General features: G+C 47.8%; 51 non-coding genes across 51 annotated transcripts; 43 read left to right on the forward strand and 8 right to left on the reverse strand.

Moving 5' to 3' along the window:
• Positions 1-210: 210 nt before the first annotated feature.
• Trnav-uac (transfer RNA valine (anticodon UAC)) lies at positions 211-283 on the forward strand. Its single transcript has one exon. It is a non-coding gene; the product is annotated as a tRNA-Val (tRNA).
• Positions 284-827: 544 nt separating this feature from the next.
• Trnav-uac (transfer RNA valine (anticodon UAC)) lies at positions 828-900 on the forward strand. Its single transcript has one exon. It is a non-coding gene; the product is annotated as a tRNA-Val (tRNA).
• Positions 901-1,444: 544 nt separating this feature from the next.
• Trnav-uac (transfer RNA valine (anticodon UAC)) lies at positions 1,445-1,517 on the forward strand. Its single transcript has one exon. It is a non-coding gene; the product is annotated as a tRNA-Val (tRNA).
• A 40-nt stretch (positions 1,518-1,557) lies between these two features.
• Positions 1,558-1,629, forward strand: Trnaq-cug (transfer RNA glutamine (anticodon CUG)). The gene has a single exon. It is a non-coding gene; the product is annotated as a tRNA-Gln (tRNA).
• Positions 1,630-2,061: 432 nt separating this feature from the next.
• Trnav-uac (transfer RNA valine (anticodon UAC)) lies at positions 2,062-2,134 on the forward strand. The gene has a single exon. It is a non-coding gene; the product is annotated as a tRNA-Val (tRNA).
• Positions 2,135-2,377: 243 nt separating this feature from the next.
• Trnam-cau (transfer RNA methionine (anticodon CAU)) lies at positions 2,378-2,450 on the forward strand. Its single transcript has one exon. It is a non-coding gene; the product is annotated as a tRNA-Met (tRNA).
• Positions 2,451-2,678: 228 nt separating this feature from the next.
• Positions 2,679-2,751, forward strand: Trnav-aac (transfer RNA valine (anticodon AAC)). Its single transcript has one exon. It is a non-coding gene; the product is annotated as a tRNA-Val (tRNA).
• Positions 2,752-3,295: 544 nt separating this feature from the next.
• On the forward strand, positions 3,296-3,368 carry Trnav-aac (transfer RNA valine (anticodon AAC)). Its single transcript has one exon. It is a non-coding gene; the product is annotated as a tRNA-Val (tRNA).
• Positions 3,369-3,408: 40 nt separating this feature from the next.
• On the forward strand, positions 3,409-3,480 carry Trnaq-cug (transfer RNA glutamine (anticodon CUG)). The gene has a single exon. It is a non-coding gene; the product is annotated as a tRNA-Gln (tRNA).
• Positions 3,481-3,748: 268 nt separating this feature from the next.
• Trnav-cac (transfer RNA valine (anticodon CAC)) lies at positions 3,749-3,821 on the reverse strand. The gene has a single exon. It is a non-coding gene; the product is annotated as a tRNA-Val (tRNA).
• Positions 3,822-3,912: 91 nt separating this feature from the next.
• Positions 3,913-3,985, forward strand: Trnav-aac (transfer RNA valine (anticodon AAC)). Its single transcript has one exon. It is a non-coding gene; the product is annotated as a tRNA-Val (tRNA).
• Positions 3,986-4,025: 40 nt separating this feature from the next.
• Positions 4,026-4,097, forward strand: Trnaq-cug (transfer RNA glutamine (anticodon CUG)). Its single transcript has one exon. It is a non-coding gene; the product is annotated as a tRNA-Gln (tRNA).
• A 432-nt stretch (positions 4,098-4,529) lies between these two features.
• Trnav-aac (transfer RNA valine (anticodon AAC)) lies at positions 4,530-4,602 on the forward strand. Its single transcript has one exon. It is a non-coding gene; the product is annotated as a tRNA-Val (tRNA).
• A 40-nt stretch (positions 4,603-4,642) lies between these two features.
• Positions 4,643-4,714, forward strand: Trnaq-cug (transfer RNA glutamine (anticodon CUG)). The gene has a single exon. It is a non-coding gene; the product is annotated as a tRNA-Gln (tRNA).
• Positions 4,715-4,981: 267 nt separating this feature from the next.
• On the reverse strand, positions 4,982-5,054 carry Trnav-cac (transfer RNA valine (anticodon CAC)). Its single transcript has one exon. It is a non-coding gene; the product is annotated as a tRNA-Val (tRNA).
• Positions 5,055-5,145: 91 nt separating this feature from the next.
• On the forward strand, positions 5,146-5,218 carry Trnav-uac (transfer RNA valine (anticodon UAC)). The gene has a single exon. It is a non-coding gene; the product is annotated as a tRNA-Val (tRNA).
• A 243-nt stretch (positions 5,219-5,461) lies between these two features.
• On the forward strand, positions 5,462-5,534 carry Trnam-cau (transfer RNA methionine (anticodon CAU)). The gene has a single exon. It is a non-coding gene; the product is annotated as a tRNA-Met (tRNA).
• A 64-nt stretch (positions 5,535-5,598) lies between these two features.
• On the reverse strand, positions 5,599-5,671 carry Trnav-cac (transfer RNA valine (anticodon CAC)). Its single transcript has one exon. It is a non-coding gene; the product is annotated as a tRNA-Val (tRNA).
• A 91-nt stretch (positions 5,672-5,762) lies between these two features.
• Positions 5,763-5,835, forward strand: Trnav-aac (transfer RNA valine (anticodon AAC)). Its single transcript has one exon. It is a non-coding gene; the product is annotated as a tRNA-Val (tRNA).
• Positions 5,836-5,875: 40 nt separating this feature from the next.
• On the forward strand, positions 5,876-5,947 carry Trnaq-cug (transfer RNA glutamine (anticodon CUG)). Its single transcript has one exon. It is a non-coding gene; the product is annotated as a tRNA-Gln (tRNA).
• Positions 5,948-6,457: 510 nt separating this feature from the next.
• Trnav-aac (transfer RNA valine (anticodon AAC)) lies at positions 6,458-6,530 on the forward strand. The gene has a single exon. It is a non-coding gene; the product is annotated as a tRNA-Val (tRNA).
• Positions 6,531-6,773: 243 nt separating this feature from the next.
• On the forward strand, positions 6,774-6,846 carry Trnam-cau (transfer RNA methionine (anticodon CAU)). Its single transcript has one exon. It is a non-coding gene; the product is annotated as a tRNA-Met (tRNA).
• Positions 6,847-7,073: 227 nt separating this feature from the next.
• On the forward strand, positions 7,074-7,146 carry Trnav-aac (transfer RNA valine (anticodon AAC)). Its single transcript has one exon. It is a non-coding gene; the product is annotated as a tRNA-Val (tRNA).
• Positions 7,147-7,389: 243 nt separating this feature from the next.
• Trnam-cau (transfer RNA methionine (anticodon CAU)) lies at positions 7,390-7,462 on the forward strand. The gene has a single exon. It is a non-coding gene; the product is annotated as a tRNA-Met (tRNA).
• Positions 7,463-7,526: 64 nt separating this feature from the next.
• On the reverse strand, positions 7,527-7,599 carry Trnav-cac (transfer RNA valine (anticodon CAC)). The gene has a single exon. It is a non-coding gene; the product is annotated as a tRNA-Val (tRNA).
• Positions 7,600-7,690: 91 nt separating this feature from the next.
• Positions 7,691-7,763, forward strand: Trnav-aac (transfer RNA valine (anticodon AAC)). Its single transcript has one exon. It is a non-coding gene; the product is annotated as a tRNA-Val (tRNA).
• Positions 7,764-8,006: 243 nt separating this feature from the next.
• Trnam-cau (transfer RNA methionine (anticodon CAU)) lies at positions 8,007-8,079 on the forward strand. Its single transcript has one exon. It is a non-coding gene; the product is annotated as a tRNA-Met (tRNA).
• A 64-nt stretch (positions 8,080-8,143) lies between these two features.
• On the reverse strand, positions 8,144-8,216 carry Trnav-cac (transfer RNA valine (anticodon CAC)). The gene has a single exon. It is a non-coding gene; the product is annotated as a tRNA-Val (tRNA).
• Positions 8,217-8,307: 91 nt separating this feature from the next.
• Trnav-aac (transfer RNA valine (anticodon AAC)) lies at positions 8,308-8,380 on the forward strand. The gene has a single exon. It is a non-coding gene; the product is annotated as a tRNA-Val (tRNA).
• Positions 8,381-8,420: 40 nt separating this feature from the next.
• Positions 8,421-8,492, forward strand: Trnaq-cug (transfer RNA glutamine (anticodon CUG)). The gene has a single exon. It is a non-coding gene; the product is annotated as a tRNA-Gln (tRNA).
• A 432-nt stretch (positions 8,493-8,924) lies between these two features.
• On the forward strand, positions 8,925-8,997 carry Trnav-uac (transfer RNA valine (anticodon UAC)). Its single transcript has one exon. It is a non-coding gene; the product is annotated as a tRNA-Val (tRNA).
• A 599-nt stretch (positions 8,998-9,596) lies between these two features.
• Trnav-cac (transfer RNA valine (anticodon CAC)) lies at positions 9,597-9,669 on the reverse strand. Its single transcript has one exon. It is a non-coding gene; the product is annotated as a tRNA-Val (tRNA).
• A 707-nt stretch (positions 9,670-10,376) lies between these two features.
• Positions 10,377-10,449, forward strand: Trnav-uac (transfer RNA valine (anticodon UAC)). The gene has a single exon. It is a non-coding gene; the product is annotated as a tRNA-Val (tRNA).
• A 40-nt stretch (positions 10,450-10,489) lies between these two features.
• Positions 10,490-10,561, forward strand: Trnaq-cug (transfer RNA glutamine (anticodon CUG)). Its single transcript has one exon. It is a non-coding gene; the product is annotated as a tRNA-Gln (tRNA).
• Positions 10,562-10,993: 432 nt separating this feature from the next.
• Trnav-aac (transfer RNA valine (anticodon AAC)) lies at positions 10,994-11,066 on the forward strand. The gene has a single exon. It is a non-coding gene; the product is annotated as a tRNA-Val (tRNA).
• A 40-nt stretch (positions 11,067-11,106) lies between these two features.
• Positions 11,107-11,178, forward strand: Trnaq-cug (transfer RNA glutamine (anticodon CUG)). Its single transcript has one exon. It is a non-coding gene; the product is annotated as a tRNA-Gln (tRNA).
• A 432-nt stretch (positions 11,179-11,610) lies between these two features.
• Trnav-uac (transfer RNA valine (anticodon UAC)) lies at positions 11,611-11,683 on the forward strand. The gene has a single exon. It is a non-coding gene; the product is annotated as a tRNA-Val (tRNA).
• A 544-nt stretch (positions 11,684-12,227) lies between these two features.
• Positions 12,228-12,300, forward strand: Trnav-uac (transfer RNA valine (anticodon UAC)). Its single transcript has one exon. It is a non-coding gene; the product is annotated as a tRNA-Val (tRNA).
• A 40-nt stretch (positions 12,301-12,340) lies between these two features.
• Positions 12,341-12,412, forward strand: Trnaq-cug (transfer RNA glutamine (anticodon CUG)). Its single transcript has one exon. It is a non-coding gene; the product is annotated as a tRNA-Gln (tRNA).
• Positions 12,413-12,543: 131 nt separating this feature from the next.
• On the forward strand, positions 12,544-12,616 carry Trnam-cau (transfer RNA methionine (anticodon CAU)). Its single transcript has one exon. It is a non-coding gene; the product is annotated as a tRNA-Met (tRNA).
• Positions 12,617-12,844: 228 nt separating this feature from the next.
• On the forward strand, positions 12,845-12,917 carry Trnav-uac (transfer RNA valine (anticodon UAC)). The gene has a single exon. It is a non-coding gene; the product is annotated as a tRNA-Val (tRNA).
• Positions 12,918-13,160: 243 nt separating this feature from the next.
• Positions 13,161-13,233, forward strand: Trnam-cau (transfer RNA methionine (anticodon CAU)). Its single transcript has one exon. It is a non-coding gene; the product is annotated as a tRNA-Met (tRNA).
• A 228-nt stretch (positions 13,234-13,461) lies between these two features.
• Positions 13,462-13,534, forward strand: Trnav-uac (transfer RNA valine (anticodon UAC)). Its single transcript has one exon. It is a non-coding gene; the product is annotated as a tRNA-Val (tRNA).
• A 243-nt stretch (positions 13,535-13,777) lies between these two features.
• On the forward strand, positions 13,778-13,850 carry Trnam-cau (transfer RNA methionine (anticodon CAU)). Its single transcript has one exon. It is a non-coding gene; the product is annotated as a tRNA-Met (tRNA).
• Positions 13,851-14,077: 227 nt separating this feature from the next.
• Positions 14,078-14,150, forward strand: Trnav-aac (transfer RNA valine (anticodon AAC)). The gene has a single exon. It is a non-coding gene; the product is annotated as a tRNA-Val (tRNA).
• A 243-nt stretch (positions 14,151-14,393) lies between these two features.
• Positions 14,394-14,466, forward strand: Trnam-cau (transfer RNA methionine (anticodon CAU)). The gene has a single exon. It is a non-coding gene; the product is annotated as a tRNA-Met (tRNA).
• A 64-nt stretch (positions 14,467-14,530) lies between these two features.
• On the reverse strand, positions 14,531-14,603 carry Trnav-cac (transfer RNA valine (anticodon CAC)). Its single transcript has one exon. It is a non-coding gene; the product is annotated as a tRNA-Val (tRNA).
• Positions 14,604-14,694: 91 nt separating this feature from the next.
• Trnav-aac (transfer RNA valine (anticodon AAC)) lies at positions 14,695-14,767 on the forward strand. Its single transcript has one exon. It is a non-coding gene; the product is annotated as a tRNA-Val (tRNA).
• Positions 14,768-15,146: 379 nt separating this feature from the next.
• Positions 15,147-15,219, reverse strand: Trnav-cac (transfer RNA valine (anticodon CAC)). Its single transcript has one exon. It is a non-coding gene; the product is annotated as a tRNA-Val (tRNA).
• A 91-nt stretch (positions 15,220-15,310) lies between these two features.
• Positions 15,311-15,383, forward strand: Trnav-aac (transfer RNA valine (anticodon AAC)). Its single transcript has one exon. It is a non-coding gene; the product is annotated as a tRNA-Val (tRNA).
• A 40-nt stretch (positions 15,384-15,423) lies between these two features.
• On the forward strand, positions 15,424-15,495 carry Trnaq-cug (transfer RNA glutamine (anticodon CUG)). Its single transcript has one exon. It is a non-coding gene; the product is annotated as a tRNA-Gln (tRNA).
• Positions 15,496-15,621: the final 126 nt, after the last annotated feature.

A 15,621-nucleotide genomic window follows, 5' to 3' on the forward strand; every position in this document is an offset into this window, starting at 1 on the left:
GTGAATCAAATGTTTGACGCCTATTACAAAACTAGCAACTCAACAATGATTCCGCCCGGGCTCGAGCCGGGGACCTTGCGCGTGTGAAGCGCACGTGATAACCGCTACACTACGGAATCCAATGAATTTTGTAACCTATGACGAAGGAAAGCAATACAAGGCTAAAATAGCTAGAGAAAAAAGCAAAAACATGTCGCTTGTTAGTTGCCAGATTCCGTAGTGTAGTGGTTATCACGTGCGCTTTACACGCGCAAGGTCCCCGGTTCGAGCCCGGGCGGAATCATTGATGTTTCCGCGAAGCGAACCTCGGAAGAGCCTCTGTAGGTTCCATGGTGTAATGCTTAGCACTCAGGACTCTGAATCCTGCAATCCGAGTTCAAGTCTCGGTGGAACCTGTGCCGTTATTTGTGCCTCGGAAGCACCTATTGGGCGTTTGGAAGCAACGGCGCTTCAAATATTTTAGTCATTTGCAAGAAGACATTGTAATAACAACGTTCTTCTGAAATGCATCGGATTAGGGCAAAGTGCCTTGTTGGCGCAGTAGGCAGCGCGTCAGTCTCATAATCTGAAGGTCGAGAGTTCGATCCTCACACAGAGCAAGGCTTTTAAAAGCCGCAGTGAATCAAATGTTTGACGCCTATTACAAAACTAGCAACTCAACAATGATTCCGCCCGAGCTCGAACCGGGAACCTTGCGCGTGTGAAGCGCACGTGATAACCGCTACACTACGTAATCCAATGAATTTTGGAACCTATGACGAAGGAAAGCAATACAAGGCTAAAATAGCTAGAGAAAAAAGCAAAAACATGTCGCTTGTTAGTTGCCAGATTCCGTAGTGTAGTGGTTATCACGTGCGCTTTACACGCGCAAGGTCCCCGGTTCGAGCCCGGGCGGAATCATTGATGTTTCCGCGAAGCGAACCTCGGAAGAGCCTCTGTAGGTTCCATGGTGTAATGGTTAGCACTCAGGACTCTGAATCTTGCGATCCGAGTTCAAGTCTCGGTGGACCCTGTGCCGTTATTTGTGCCTTGGAAGCACCTATTGGGCGTTTGGAAGCAACGGCACTTCAAATATTTTAGTCATTTGCAAGAAGACATTGTAATAACAACGTTCTTCTGAAATGCATCGGATTAGGGCACATTGCCTTGTTAGCGCAGTAGGCAGCGCGTCAGTCTCATAATCTGAAGGTCGTGAGTTCGATCCTCACACAGGGCTAGGCTTTTAAAAGCCGCAGTGAATCAAATGTTTGACGCCTATTACAAAACTAGCAACTCAACAATAATTCCGCCCGGGCTCGAACCGGGGATCTTGCGCGTGTGAAGCGCACGTGATAACCGCTACACTACGGAATCCAATGAATTTTGTAACCTATGACGAACGAAAGCAATACAAGGCTAAAATAGCTAGAGAAAAAAGCAAAAACATGTCGCTTGTTAGTTGCCAGATTCCGTAGTGTAGTGGTTATCACGTGCGCTTTACACGCGCAAGGTCCCCGGTTCGGGCCCGGGCGGAATCATTGATGTTTCCGCGAAGCGAACCTCGGAAGAGCCTCTGTAGGTTCCATGGTGTAATGGTTAGCACTCAGGACTCTGAATCCTGCGATCCGAGTTCAAGTCTCGGTGGAACCTGTGCCGTTATTTGTGCCTCGGAAACACCTATTGAGCGTTTGGAAGCAACGGCGCTTCAAATATTTTAGTCATTTGCAAGAAGACATTGTAATAACAACGTTCTTCTGAAATGCATCGGATTAGGGCAAAGTGCCTTGTTGGCGCAGTAGGCAGCGCGTCAGTCTCATAATCTGAAGGTCGAGTGTTCGATCCTCACACAGAGCAAGGCTTTTAAAAGCCGCAGTGAATCAAATGTTTGACGCCTATTACAAAACTAGCAACTCAACAATGATTCCGCCCGAGCTCGAACCGGGAACCTTGCGCGTGTGAAGCGCACGTGATAACCGCTACACTACGTAATTCAATGAATTTTGGAACCTATGACGAAGGAAAGCAATACAAGGCTAAAATAGCTAGAGAAAAAAGCAAAAACATGTCGCTTGTTAGTTGCCAGATTCCGTAGTGTAGTGGTTATCACGTGCGCTTTACACGCGCAAGGTCCCCGGTTCGAGCCCGGGCGGAATCATTGATGTTTCCGCGAAGCGAACCTCGGAAGAGCCTCTGTAGGTTCCATGGTGTAATGGTTAGCACTCAGGACTCTGAATCTTGCGATCCGAGTTCAAGTCTCGGTGGACCCTGTGCCGTTATTTGTGCCTTGGAAGCACCTATTGGGCGTTTGGAAGCAACGGCACTTGAAATATTTTAGTCATTTGCAAGAAGACATTGTAATAACAACGTTCTTCTGAAATGCATCGGATTAGGGCACAGTGCCTTGTTAGCGCAGTAGGCAGCGCGTCAGTCTCATAATCTGAAGGTCGTGAGTTCGATCCTCACACAGGGCAAGGCTTTTAAAAGCCGCAGTGAATCAAATGTTTGACGCCTATTACAAAACTAGCAACTCAACAATGATTCCTCCCGTGCTCGAACCGGGGACCTTGCGCGTGTAAAGCGCACGTGATAACCGCTACACTACGGAATCCAATGAATTTTGGAACCGATAACAAAGGAAAGCAATACAAGGCTAAAATAGCTAGAGAAAAAAGCAAAAACATGTCGCTTGTTAGTTTCCAGATTCCGTAGTGTAGTGGTTATCACGTGCGCTTAACACGCGCAAGGTCCCCGGTTCGAGCCCGGGCGGAATCATTGATGTTTCCGCGAAGCGAATCTCGGAAAGAGCCTCTGTAGGTTCCATGTTGTAATGGTTAGCACTCAGGACTCTGAATCCTGCGATCCGAGTTCAAGTCTCGGTGGAACCTGTGCCGGTATTTGTGCTTTGGAAGCACCTATGGGGCGTTTGGAAGCAACGGCACTTCAAATTTTTAGTCATTTGCAAGAAGACATTGTAATAACAACGTTCTTCTGAAATGCATCGGATTAGGGCACAGTGCCTTGTTAGCGCAGTAGGCAGAGCGTCAGTCTCATAATCTGAAGGTCGTGAGTTCGATCCTCACACAGGGCAAGGCTTTTAAAAGCCGCAGTGAATCAAATGTTTGACGCCTATTACAAAACTAGCAACTCAACAATGATTTCGCCCGGGCTCGAAACGGGGACCTTGCGCGTGTGAAGCGCACGTGATAACCGCTACACTACGGAATCCAATGAATTTTGGAACCGATGACGAAGGAAAGCAATACAAGGCTAAAATAGCTAGAGAAAAAAGCAAAAACATGTCGCTTGTTAGTTGCCAGATTCCGTAGTGTAGTGGTTATCACGTGCGCTTAACACGCGCAAGGTCCCCGGTTCGAGCCCGGGCGGAATAATTGCTGTTTCCGCGAAGCGAACCTCGGAAGAGCCTCTGTAGGTTCCATGGTGTAATGGTTAGCACTCAGGACTCTGAATCCTGCGATCCGAGTTCAAGTCTCGGTGGAACCTGTGCCGTTAGTTGTGCCTCGGAAGCACCTATTGGGCGTTTGGAAGCAACGGCACTTGAAATATTTTAGTCAGTTGCAAGAAGACATTGTAATAACAACGTTCTTCTGAAATGCATCGGATTAGGGCACAGTGCCTTGTTAGCGCAGTAGGCAGCGCGTCAGTCTCATAATCTGAAGGTTCTGAGTTCGATCCTCACACAGGGCAAGGCTTTTAAAAGCCGCAGTGAATCAAATGTTTGACGCCTATTACAAAACTAGCAACTCAACAATGATTCCGCCCGGGCTCGAACCGGGGACCTTGCGCGTGTGAAGCGCACGTGATAACCGCTACACTACGGAATCCAATGAATTTTGGAACCTATGACGAAGGAAAGCAATACAAGGCTAAAATAGCTAGAGAAAAAAGCAAAAACATGTCGCTTGTTAGTTGCCAGATTCCGTAGTGTAGTGGTTATCACGTGCGCTTAACACGCGCAAGGTCCCCGGTTCGAGCCCGGGCGGAATCATTGATGTTACCGCAAAGCGAACCTCGGAAGAGCCTCTGTAGGTTCCATGGTGTAATGGTTAGCACTCAGGACTCTGAATCCTGCGATCCGAGTTCAAGTCTCGGTGGAACCTGTGCCGTTAGTTGTGCCTCGGAAGCACCTATTGGGCGTTTGGAAGCAACGGCACTTGAAATATTTTAGTCATTTGCAAGAAGACATTGTAATAACAACGTTCTTCTGAAATGCATCGGATTAGGGCACAGTGCCTTGTTAGCGCAGTAGTCAGCGCGTCAGTCTCATAATCTGAAGGTTGTGAGTTTGATCCTCACACAGGGCAAGGCTTTTAAAAGCCGCAGTGAATCAAATGTTTGACGCCTATTACAAAACTAGCAACTCAACAATGATTCCGCCCGGGCTCGAACCGGGGACCTTGCGCGTGTGAAGCGCACGTGATGAACGCTACACTACGGAATCCAATGAATTTTGGAGCCTATGACGAAGGAAAGCAATACAAGCCTAAAATAGCTAGAGAAAAAAGCAAAAACATGTCGCTTGTTAGTTGCCAGATTCCGTAGTGTAGTGGTTATCACGTGCGCTTAACACGCGCAAGGTCCCCGGTTCGAGCCCGGGCGGAATCATTGATGTTTCCGCGAAGCGAACCTCGGAAGAGCCTCTGTAGGTTCCATGGTGTAATGGTTAGCACTCAGGACTCTGAATCCTGCGATCCGAGTTCAAGTCTCGGTGGAACCTGTGCCGTTATTTGTGCCTCGGAGCACCTATTGGGCGTTTGGAAGCAACGGCACTTCAAATATTTTAGTCATTTGCAAGAAGACATTGTAATAACAACGTTCTTCTGAAATGCATCGGATTAGGGCACAGTGCCTTGTTAGCGCAGTAGGCAGCGCGTCAGTCTCATAATCTGAAGGTCGTGAGTTCGATCCTCACACAGGGCTAGGCTTTTAAAAGCCGCAGTGAATCAAATGTTTGACGCCTATTACAAAACTAGCAACTCAACAATGATTCCGCCCGGGCTCGAACCGGGGACCTTGCGCGTGTGAAGCGCACGTGATAACCGCTACACTACGGAATCCAATGAATTTTGGAACCGATGACAAAGGAAAGCAATACAAGGCTAAAAAAGCTAGAGAAAAAAGCAAAAACATGTCGCTTGTTAGTTGCCAGATTCCGTAGTGTAGTGGTTATCACGTGCGCTTTACACGCGCAAGGTCCCCGGTTCGAGACCGGGCGGAATCATTGATGTTTCCGCGAAGCGAACCTCGGAAGAGCCTCTGTAGGTTCCATGGTGTAATGGTTAGCACTCAGCACTCTGAATCTTGGGATCCGAGTTCAAGTATCGGTGGAACCTGTGCCGTTATTTGTGCCTCGGAAGCACCTATTGGGCGTTTGGAAGCAACGGCACTTCAAATATTTTAGTCATTTGCAAGAAGACATTGTAATAACAACGTTCTTCTGAAATGCATCGGATTAGGGCACAGTGCCTTGTTAGCGCAGTAGGCAGCGCGTCAGTCTCATAATCTGAAGGTCGTGAGTTCAATTCTCACACAGGGCAAGGCTTTTAAAAGCCGCAGTGAATCAAATTTTTGACGCCTATTACAAAACTAGCAACTCAACAATGATTCCGCCCGGGCTCGAACCGGGGACCTTGCGCGTGTGAAGCGCACGTGATAACCGCTACACTACGGAATCCAATGAATTTTGGAACCTATGACGAAGGAAAGCAATACAAGGCTAAAATAGCTAGAGAAAAAAGCAAAAACATGTCGCTTGTTAGTTGCCAGATTCCGTAGTGTAGTGGTTATCACATGCACTTAACACGTGCAAAGTCCCTGGTTCGAGCCCGGGCGGAATCATTGATGCTTCCGCGAAGCGAACCTCGGAAGAGCCTCTGTAGGTTCCATGGTGTAATGGTTAGCACTCAGGACTCTGAATCCTGCGATCCGAGTTCAAGTCTCGGTGGAACCTGTGCCGTTAGTTGTGCCTTGGAAGCACCTATTGGGCGTTTGGAAGCAACGGCACTTGAAATATTTTAGTCATTAGCAAGAAGACATTGTAATAACAACGTTCTTCTGAAATGCATCGGATTAGGGCACAGTGCCTTGTTAGCGCAGTAGGCAGCGCGTCAGTCTCATAATCTGAAGGTCTTGAGTTCGATCCTCACACAGGGCAAGGCTTTTAAAAGCCGCAGTGAATCAAATGTTTGACGCCTATTACAAAACTAGCAACTCAACAATGATTCCGCCCGGGCTCGAACCGGGGACCTTGCGCGTGTGAATGTTTGACGCCTATTACAAAACTAGCAACTCAACAATGATTCCGCCCGGGCTCGAACCGGGGACCTTGCGGGTGTGAAGCGCACGTGATAACCGCTACACTACGGAATCCAATGAATTTTGGAACCGATGACGAAGGAAAGCAATACAAGGCTAGAATAGCTAGAGAAAAAAGCAAAATCATGTCGCTTGTTAGTTTCCAGATTCCGTAGTGTAGTGGTTATCACGTGCGCTTAACACGCGCAAGGTCCCCGGTTCGAGCCCGGGCGGAATCATTGATGTTTCCGCGAAGCGAACCTCGGAAGAGCCTCTGTAGGTTCCATGGTGTAATGGTTAGCACTCAGGACTCTGAATCCTGCGATCCTAGTTCAAGTCTCGGTGGAACCTGTGCCGTTAGTTGTGTCTCGGAAACACCTATTGGGCGTTTGGAAGCAACGGCACGTCAAATATTTTAGTCATTTGCAAGAAGACATTGTAATAACAACGTTCTTCTGAAATGCATCGGATTAGGGCACAGTGCCTTGTTAGCGCAGTAGGCAGCGCGTCAGTCTCATAATCTGAAGGTCGTGAGTTCGATCCTCACACAGGGCAAGGCTTTTAAAAGCCGCTGTGAATCAAATGTTTGACGCCTATTACAAAACTAGCAACTCAACAATGATTCAGCCCGGGCTCGAACCGGGGCCCTTGCGCGTGTGAAGCGCACGTGATAACCGCTACACTACGGATTCCAATGAATTTTGGAACCGATGACGAAGGAAAGCAATACAAGGCTAAAATAGCTAGAGAAAAAACAAAAACATGTTGCTTGTTATTTGCCAGATTCCGTAGTGTAGTGGTTATCACGTGCGCTTAACACGCGCAAGGTCCCCGGTTCGAGCCCGCGCGGAATCATTGAAGTTTCCGCGGAGCGAACCACGGAAGAGCCTCTGTAGGTTCCATGGTGTAATGGTTAACACTCAGGACTCTGTATCCTGCGATCCGAGTTCAAGTCTCGGTGGAACCTGTGCCGTTAGTTGTGCCTCGGAAGCACCTATTGGGCGTTTGGAAACAACGGCACTTCAAATATTTTAGTCATTTGCAAGAAGATATTGTAATAACAACGTTCTTCTGAAATGCATCGGATTAGGGCACAGTGCCTTGTTAGCGCAGTAGGCAGCGCGTCAGTCTCATAATCTGAAGGTCGTGAGTTCGATCCTCACACAGGGCAAGGCTTTTAAAAGCCGCAGTGAATCAAATGTTTGACGCCTATTACAAAACTAGCAACTCAACAATGATTCCACCCGGGCTCGAACCGGGGACCTTGCGCGTGTGAAGCGCACGTGATAACCGCTACACTACGGAATCCAATGAACTTTGGAACCTATGACGAAGGAGAGCAATACAAGGCTAAAATAGCTAGAGAAAAAAGCAAAAACATGTTGCTTGTTATTTGCCAGATTCCGTAGTGTAGTGGTTATCACGTGCGCTTAACACGCGCAAGGTCCCCGGTTCGAGCCCGCGCGGAATCATTGAAGTTTCCGCGGAGCGAACCACGGAAGAGCCTCTGTAGGTTCCATGGTGTAATGGTTAACACTCAGGACTCTGTATCCTGCGATCCGAGTTCAAGTCTCGGTGGAACCTGTGCCGTTAGTTGTGCCTCGGAAGCACCTATTGGGCGTTTGGAAACAACAGCACTTCAAATATTTTAGTCATTTGCAAGAAGATATTGTAATAACAACGTTCTTCTGAAATGCATCGGATTAGGGCACAGTGCCTTGTTAGCGCAGTAGGCAGCGCGTCAGTCTCATAATCTGAAGGTCGTGAGTTCGATCCTCACACAGGGCAACGCTTTTAAAAGCCGCAGTGAATCAAATGTTTGACGCCTATTACAAAACTAGCAACTCAACAATGATTCCACCCGGGCTCGAACCGGGGACCTTGCGCGTGTGAAGCGCACGTGATAACCGCTACACTACGGAATCCAATGAACTTTGGAACCTATGACGAAGGAGAGCAATACAAGGCTAAAATAGCTAGAGAAAAAAGCAAAAACATGTCGCTTTTTAGTTGCCACATTCCGTAGTGTAGTGGTTATCACGTGCGCTTAACACGCGCAAGGTCCCCGGTTCGAGCCCGGGCGGAATCATTGATTTTTCAGCGAAGCGAACCTGGGAAGAGCCTCTGTAGGTTCCATGGTGTAATGGTTAGCACTCAGGACTCTGAATCCTGCGATCCGAGTTCAAGTCTCGGTGGAACCTGTGCCGTTATTTGTGCCTCGGAAGCACCTATTGGGCGTTTGGAAGCAACGGCACTTCAAATATTTTAGTCATTTGCAAGAAAACATTGTAATAACAACGTTCTTCTGAAATGCATCGGATTAGGTCACAGTGCATTGTTAGCGCAGTAGGCAGCGCGTCAGTCTCATAATCTGAAGGTCGTGAGATCGATCCTTACACAGGGCAAGGCTTTTAAAAGCCGCAGTGAATCAAATGTTTGACGCCTATTACAAAACTAGCAACTCAACAATGATTCCGCCCGGGCTCGAACCTGGGACCTTCCGCGTGTGAAGCGCACGTGATAACCGCTACACTACGGAATCCAATGAATGTTGGAACCTATGACGAAGGAAAGCAATACAAGGCTAACATAGCTAGAGAAAAAAGCAAAAACATGTCGCTTGTTAGGGGCCAGATTCCGTAGTGTAGTGTTTATCACGTGCGCTTTACACGCGCAAGGTCCCCGGTTCGAGTCCGGGCGGAATCATTGATGTTTTCGCGAAGCGAACCTCGGAAGAGCCTCTGTAGGTTCCATGGTGTAATGGTTAGCACTCAGGACTCTGAGTCCTGCGATCCGAGTTCAAGTCTCGGTGGAACCTGTGCCGTTATTTGTGCCTCGGAAGCACCTATTGGGCGTTTGGAAGCAACGGCGGTTCAAATATTTTAGTCATTTGCAAGAAGACATTGTAATAACAACGTTCTTCTGAAATGCATCGGATCAGGGCACAGTGCCTTGTTAGCGCAGTAGGCAGCGCGTCAGTCTCATAATCTGAAGGTCGTGAGTTCGATCCTCCCACAGGGCAAGGCTTTTAAAAGCCGCAGTGAATCAAATGTTTGACGCCTATTACAAAACTAGCAACTCAACAATGATTCCGCCCGAGCTCGAACCGGGGACCTTGCGCGTGTGAAGCGCACGTGATAACCGCTACACTACGTAATCCAATGAATTTTGGAACCTATGACGAAAGAAAGCAATACAAGTCTAAGATAGATAGAGAAAAAAGCAAAAACATGTCGCTTGTTAGTTGCCAGATTCCGTAGTGTAGTGGTTATCACGTGCGCTTTACACGCGCAAGGTCCCCGGTTCGATTCCACCCGGGCTCGAACCGGGGACCTTGCGCGTGTGAAGCGCACGTGATAACCGCTACACTACGGAATCCAATGAATTTTGGAACCTATGACGAAGGAAAGCAATACAAGGCTAAAATAGCTAGAGAAAAAAGCAAAAACATGTCGCTTGTTAGGTGCCAGATTAAGTAGTGTATGTTTATCACGTGCGCTTTACACGCGCAAGGTCCCCGGTTCGAGTCCGGGCGGAATCATTGATGTTTCCGCGAAGCGAACCTCGGAAGAGCCTCTGTAGGTTCCATGGTGTAATGGTTAGCACTCAGGACTCTGAGTCCTGCGATCCGAGTTCAAGTCTCGGTGGAACCTGTGCCGTTATTTGTGCCTCGGAAGCACTTATTGGGCGTTTGGAAGCAACGGCGGTTCAAATATTTTAGTCATTTGCAAGAAGAAATTGTAATAACAACGTTCTTCAGAAATGCATCGGATCAGGGCACAGTGCCTTGTTAGCGCAGTAGGCAGCGCGTCAGTCTCATAATCTGAAGGTCGTGAGTTCGATCCTCCCACAGGGCAAGGCTTTTAAAAGCCGCAGTGAATCAAATGTTTGACGCCTATTACAAAACTAGCAACTCAACAATGATTCCGCCCGAGCTCGAACCGGGGACCTTGCGCGTGTGAAGCGCACGTGATAACCGCTACACTACGTAATCCAATGAATTTTGGAACCTATGACGAAAGAAAGCAATACAAGTCTAAGATAGATAGAGAAAAAAGCAAAAACATGTCGCTTGTTAGTTGCCAGATTCCGTAGTGTAGTGGTTATCACGTGCGCTTTACACGCGCAAGGTCCCCGGTTCGAGCCCGAACGGAATCATTGATGTTTTCGCGAAGCGAACCTCGGAAGAGCCTCTGTAGGTTCCATGGTGTAATGGTTAGCACTCAGGACTCTGAATCCTGCGATCCGAGTTTAAGTCTCGGTGGAACCTGTGCCGTTATTTGTGCCTCGGAAGCACCTATTAGGCGTTTGGAAGCAACGGCACTTGAAATATTTTAGTCATTTGCAAGAAGACATTGTAATACCAACGTTCTTCTGAAATGCATCGGATTAGGGCACAGTGCCTTGTTAGCGCAGTAGGCAGAGCGTCAGTCTCATAATCTGAAGGTCGTGAGTTCGATCCTCACACAGGGCAAGGCTTTTAAAAGCCGCAGTGAATCAAATGTTTGACGCCTATTACAAAACTAGCAACTCAACAATGATTCCGCCCGAGCTCGAACCGGGAACCTTGCGCGTGTGAAGCGCACGTGATAACCGCTACACTACGTAATCCAATGAATTTTGGAACCTATGACGAAAGAAAGCAATACAAGGCTAAAATAGATAGAGAAAAAAGCAAAAACATGTCGCTTGTTAGTTGCCAGAATCCGTAGTGTAGTGGTTATCACGTGCGCTTAACACGCGCAAGGTCCCCGGTTCGAGCCCGGGCGGAATCATTGATTTTTCAGCGAAGCGAACCTCGGAAGAGCCTCTGTAGGTTCCATGGTGTAATGGTTAGCACTCAGGACTCTGAATCCTGCGATCCGAGTTCAAGTCTCGGTGGAACCTGTGCCGTTATTTGTGCCTCGGAAGCACCTATTGGGCGTTTGGAAGCAACGGCACTTCAAATATTTTAGTCATTTGCAAGAAAACATTGTAATAACAACGTTCTTCTGAAATGCATCGGATTAGGTCACAGTGCATTGTTAGCGCAGTAGGCAGCGCGTCAGTCTCATAATCTGAAGGTCGTGAGATCGATCCTTACACAGGGCAAGGCTTTTAAAAGCCGCAGTGAATCAAATGTTTGACGCCTATTACAAAACTAGCAACTCAACAATGATTCCGCCCGGGCTCGAACCTGGGACCTTGCGCGTGTGAAGCGCACGTGATAACCGCTACACTACAAAATCCAATGAATTTTGGAACCTATGACGAAGGAAAGCAATACAAGGCTAAAATAGCTAGAGAAAAAAGCAAAAACATGTCGCTTGTTAGGTGCCAGATTCCGTAGTGTAGTGTTTATCACGTGCGCTTTACACGCGCAAGGTCCCCGGTTCGAGTCCGGGCGGAATCATTGATGTTTCCGCGAAGCGAACCTCGGAAGAGCCTCTGTAGGTTCCATGGTGTAATGGTTAGCACTCAGGACTCTGAGTCCTGCGATCCGAGTTCAAGTCTCGGTGGAACCTGTGCCGTTATTTGTGCCTCGGAAGCACCTATTGGGCGTTTGGAAGCAACGGCGGTTCAAATATTTTAGTCATTTGCAAGAAGACATTGTAATAACAACGTTCTTCTGAAATGCATCGGAGTAGGGCACAGTGCCTTGTTAGCGCAGTAGGCAGCGCGTCAGTCTCATAATCTGAAGGTCGTGAGTTCGATCCTCCCACAGGGCAAGGCTTTTAAAAGCCGCAGTGAATCAAATGTTTGACGCCTATTACAAAACTAGCAACTCAACAATGATTCCGCCCGAGCTCGAACCGGGGACCTTGCGCGTGTGAAGCGCACGTGATAACCGCTACACTACGTAATTCAATGAATTTTGGAACCTATGACGAAAGAAAGCAATACAAGTCTAAAATAGATAGAGAAAAAAGCAAAAACATGTCGCTTGTTAGTTGCCAGATTCCGTAGTGTAGTGGTTATCACGTGCGCTTTACACGCACAAGGTCCCCGGTTCGAGCCCGGGCGGAATCATTGATGTTTTCGCGAAGCGAACCTCGGAAGAGCCTCTGTAGGTTCCATGGTGTAATGGTTAGCACTCAGGACTCTGAATCCTGCGATCCGAGTTTAAGTCTCGGTGGAACCTGTGCCGTTATTTGTGCCTCGGAAGCACCTATTAGGCGTTTGGAAGCAACGGCACTTGAAATATTTTAGTCATTTGCAAGAAGACATTGTAATACCAACGTTCTTCTGAAATGCATCGGATTAGGGCACAGTGCCTTGTTAGCGCAGTAGGCAGCGCGTCAGTCTCATAATCTGAAGGTCGTGAGTTCGATCCTCACACAGGGCAAGGCTTTTAAAAGCCGCAGTGAATCAAATGTTTGACGCCTATTACAAAACTAGCAACTCAACAATGATTCCGCCCGAGCTCGAACCGGGAACCTTGCGCGTGTGAAGCGCACGTGATAACCGCTACACTACGTAATCCAATGAATTTTGGAACCTATGACGAAAGAAAGCAATACAAGGCTAAAATAGATAGAGAAAAAAGCAAAAACATGTCGCTTGTTAGTTGCCAGATTCCGTAGTGTAGTGGTTATCACGTGCGCTTTACACGCGCAAGGTCCCCGGTTCGAGCCCGGGCGGAATCATTGATGTTTCCGCGAAGCGAACCTCGGAAGAGCCTCTGTAGGTTCCATGGTGTAATGGTTAGCACTCAGCACTCTGAATCTTGGGATCCGAGTTCAAGTCTCGGTGGAACCTGTGCCGTTATTTGTGCTTCGGAAGCACGTATTGGGCGTTTGGAAGCAACGGCACTTCAAATATTTTAGTCATTTGCAAGAAGACATTGTAATAACAACGTTCTTCTGAAATGCATCGGATTAAGGCACAGTGCCTTGTTAGCGCAGTAGGCAGCGCGTCAGTCTCATAATCTGAAGGTCGTGAGTTCGATCCTCACACAGGGCAAGGCTTTTAAAAGCCGCAGTGAATCAAATGTTTGACGCCTATTACAAAACTAGCAACTCAACAATGATTCGGCCCGAGCTCGAACCGGGGACCTTGCGCGTGTGAAACGCACGTGATAACCGCTACACTACGTAATCCAATGAATTTTGGAACCTATGACGAAGGAAAGCAATACAAAGCTAAATAAGCTGGAGAAAAAAGCAAAAACATGTCGCTTGTTAGTTGCCAGATTCCGTAGTGTAGTGGTTATCACGTGCGCTTTACACGCGCAAGGTCCCCGGTTCGAGCCCGGGCGGAATCATTGATGTTTCCGCGAAGCGAACCTCGGAAGAGCCTCTGTAGGTTCCATGGTGTAATGGTTAGCACTCAGGACTCTGAATCCTGCGATCCGAATTCAAGTCTCGGTGGAACCTGTGCCGTTATTTGTGCCTTGGAAGCACCTATTGGGCGTTTGGAAGCAACGGCACTTCAAATATTTTAGTCATTTTCAAGAAAACATTGTAATAACAACGTTCTTCTGAAATGCATCGGATTAGGGCACAGTGCCTTGTTAGCGCAGTAGGCAGCGCGTCAGTCTCATAATCTGAAGGTCGTGAGTTCGATCCTCACACAGGGCAAGGCTTTTAAAAGCCGCAGTGAATCAAATGTTTGACGCCTATTACAAAACTAGCAACTCAACAATTATTCCGCCCGGCTCGAACCGGGGACCTTGCGTGTGTGAAGCGCACGTGATAACCTGTACACTACGGAATCCAATGAATTTTGGAACCGATGACAAAGGAAAGCAATACAAGGCTAAAATAGCTAGAGAAAAAAGCAAAAACATGTCGCTTGTTAGTTTCCAGATTCCGTAGTGTAGTGGTTATCAAATGCGCTTAACACGCGCAAGGTCCCCGGTTCGAGCCCGGGCGGAATCATTGATGTTTCCGCGAAGCGAGCCTCGGAAGAGCCTCTGTAGGTTCCATGGTGTACTGGTTATCACTCAGGACTCTGAATCCTGCAATCCGAATCCAAGTCTCGGTGGAACCTGTGCCGTTATTTGTGCCTCGAAAGCACCTATTGGGCGTGTGGAAGCAACGGCACTTCAAATATTTTAGTCATTTGCAAGAAGACATTGTAATAACAACGTTCTTCTGAAATGCATCGGATTAGGGCACAGTGCCTTGTTAGCGCAGTAGGCAGCGCGTCAGTCTCATAATCTGAAGGTCGTGAGTTCGATCCTCACACAGGGCAAGGCTTTTAAAAGCCGCAGTGAATCAAATGTTTGACGCCTATTACAACACTAGCAACTCAACAATGATTCCGCCCGGGCTCGAACCGGGGACCTTGCGCGTGTGAAACGCACGTGATAACCGCTACACTACGGAATCCAATGAATTTTGGAACCTATGACGAAGGAAAGCAATACAAGGCTAAAATAGCTAGAGAAAAAAGCAAAAACATGTCGCTTGTTAGTTGCCAGATTCCGTAGTGTAGTGGTTATCACGTGCGCTTAACACGCGCAAGGTCCCCGGGTCGAGCCCGGGCGGAATCATTGATGTTTCCGCGAAGCGAACCTCGGAAGAGCCTCTGTAGGTTCCATGGTGTAATGGTTAGCACTCAGCACTCTGAATCCTGCGATCCGAGTTCAAGTCTCGGTGGAACCTGTGCCGTTAGTTGTGCCTCGGAAGCACCTATTGGGCGTTTGGAAGCAACGGCACTTGAAATATTTTAGTCATTTGCAAGAAAACATTGTAATAACAACGTTCTTCTGAAATGCATCGGTTAGGGCACAGTGCCTTGTTAGCGCAGTAGGCAGCGCGTCAGCCTCATAATCTGAAGGTTGTGAGTTCGATCCTCACACAGGGCAAGGCTTTTAAAAGCCGCAGTGAATCAAATGTTTGACGCCTATTACAAAACTAGCAACTCAACAATGATTCCGCCCGGGCTCGAACCGGGAACCTTGCGCGTGTGAAGCGCACGTGATAACCGCTACACTACGGAATCCAATGAATTTTGGAACCTATGACGAAGGAAAGCAATACAAGGCTAAAATAGCTAGAGAAAAAAGCAAAAACATGTCGCTTGTTAGTTGCCAGATTCCGTAGTGTAGTGGTTATCACGTGCGCTTAACACGCGCAAGGTCCCCGGTTCGAGCCCGGGCGGAATCATTGATGTTTCCGCGAAGCGAACCTCGGAAGAGCCTCTGTAGGTTCCATGGTGTAATGGTTAGCACTCAGGACCCTGAATCCTGCGATCCGAGTTCAAGTCTCGGTGGAACCTGTGCCGTTAGTTGTGCCTTGGAAGCACCTATTGGGCGTTTGGAAGCAACGGCACTTCAAATATTTTAGTCATTTGCAGAAAGACATTGTAATAACAACGTTCTTCTGAAATGCATCGGAATAGGGC

This window comes from Hydractinia symbiolongicarpus, chromosome 7, assembly GCF_029227915.1.
Source record: "Hydractinia symbiolongicarpus strain clone_291-10 chromosome 7, HSymV2.1, whole genome shotgun sequence".
In the NCBI taxonomy this organism is placed as follows: Eukaryota; Metazoa; Cnidaria; class Hydrozoa; order Anthoathecata; family Hydractiniidae; genus Hydractinia; species Hydractinia symbiolongicarpus.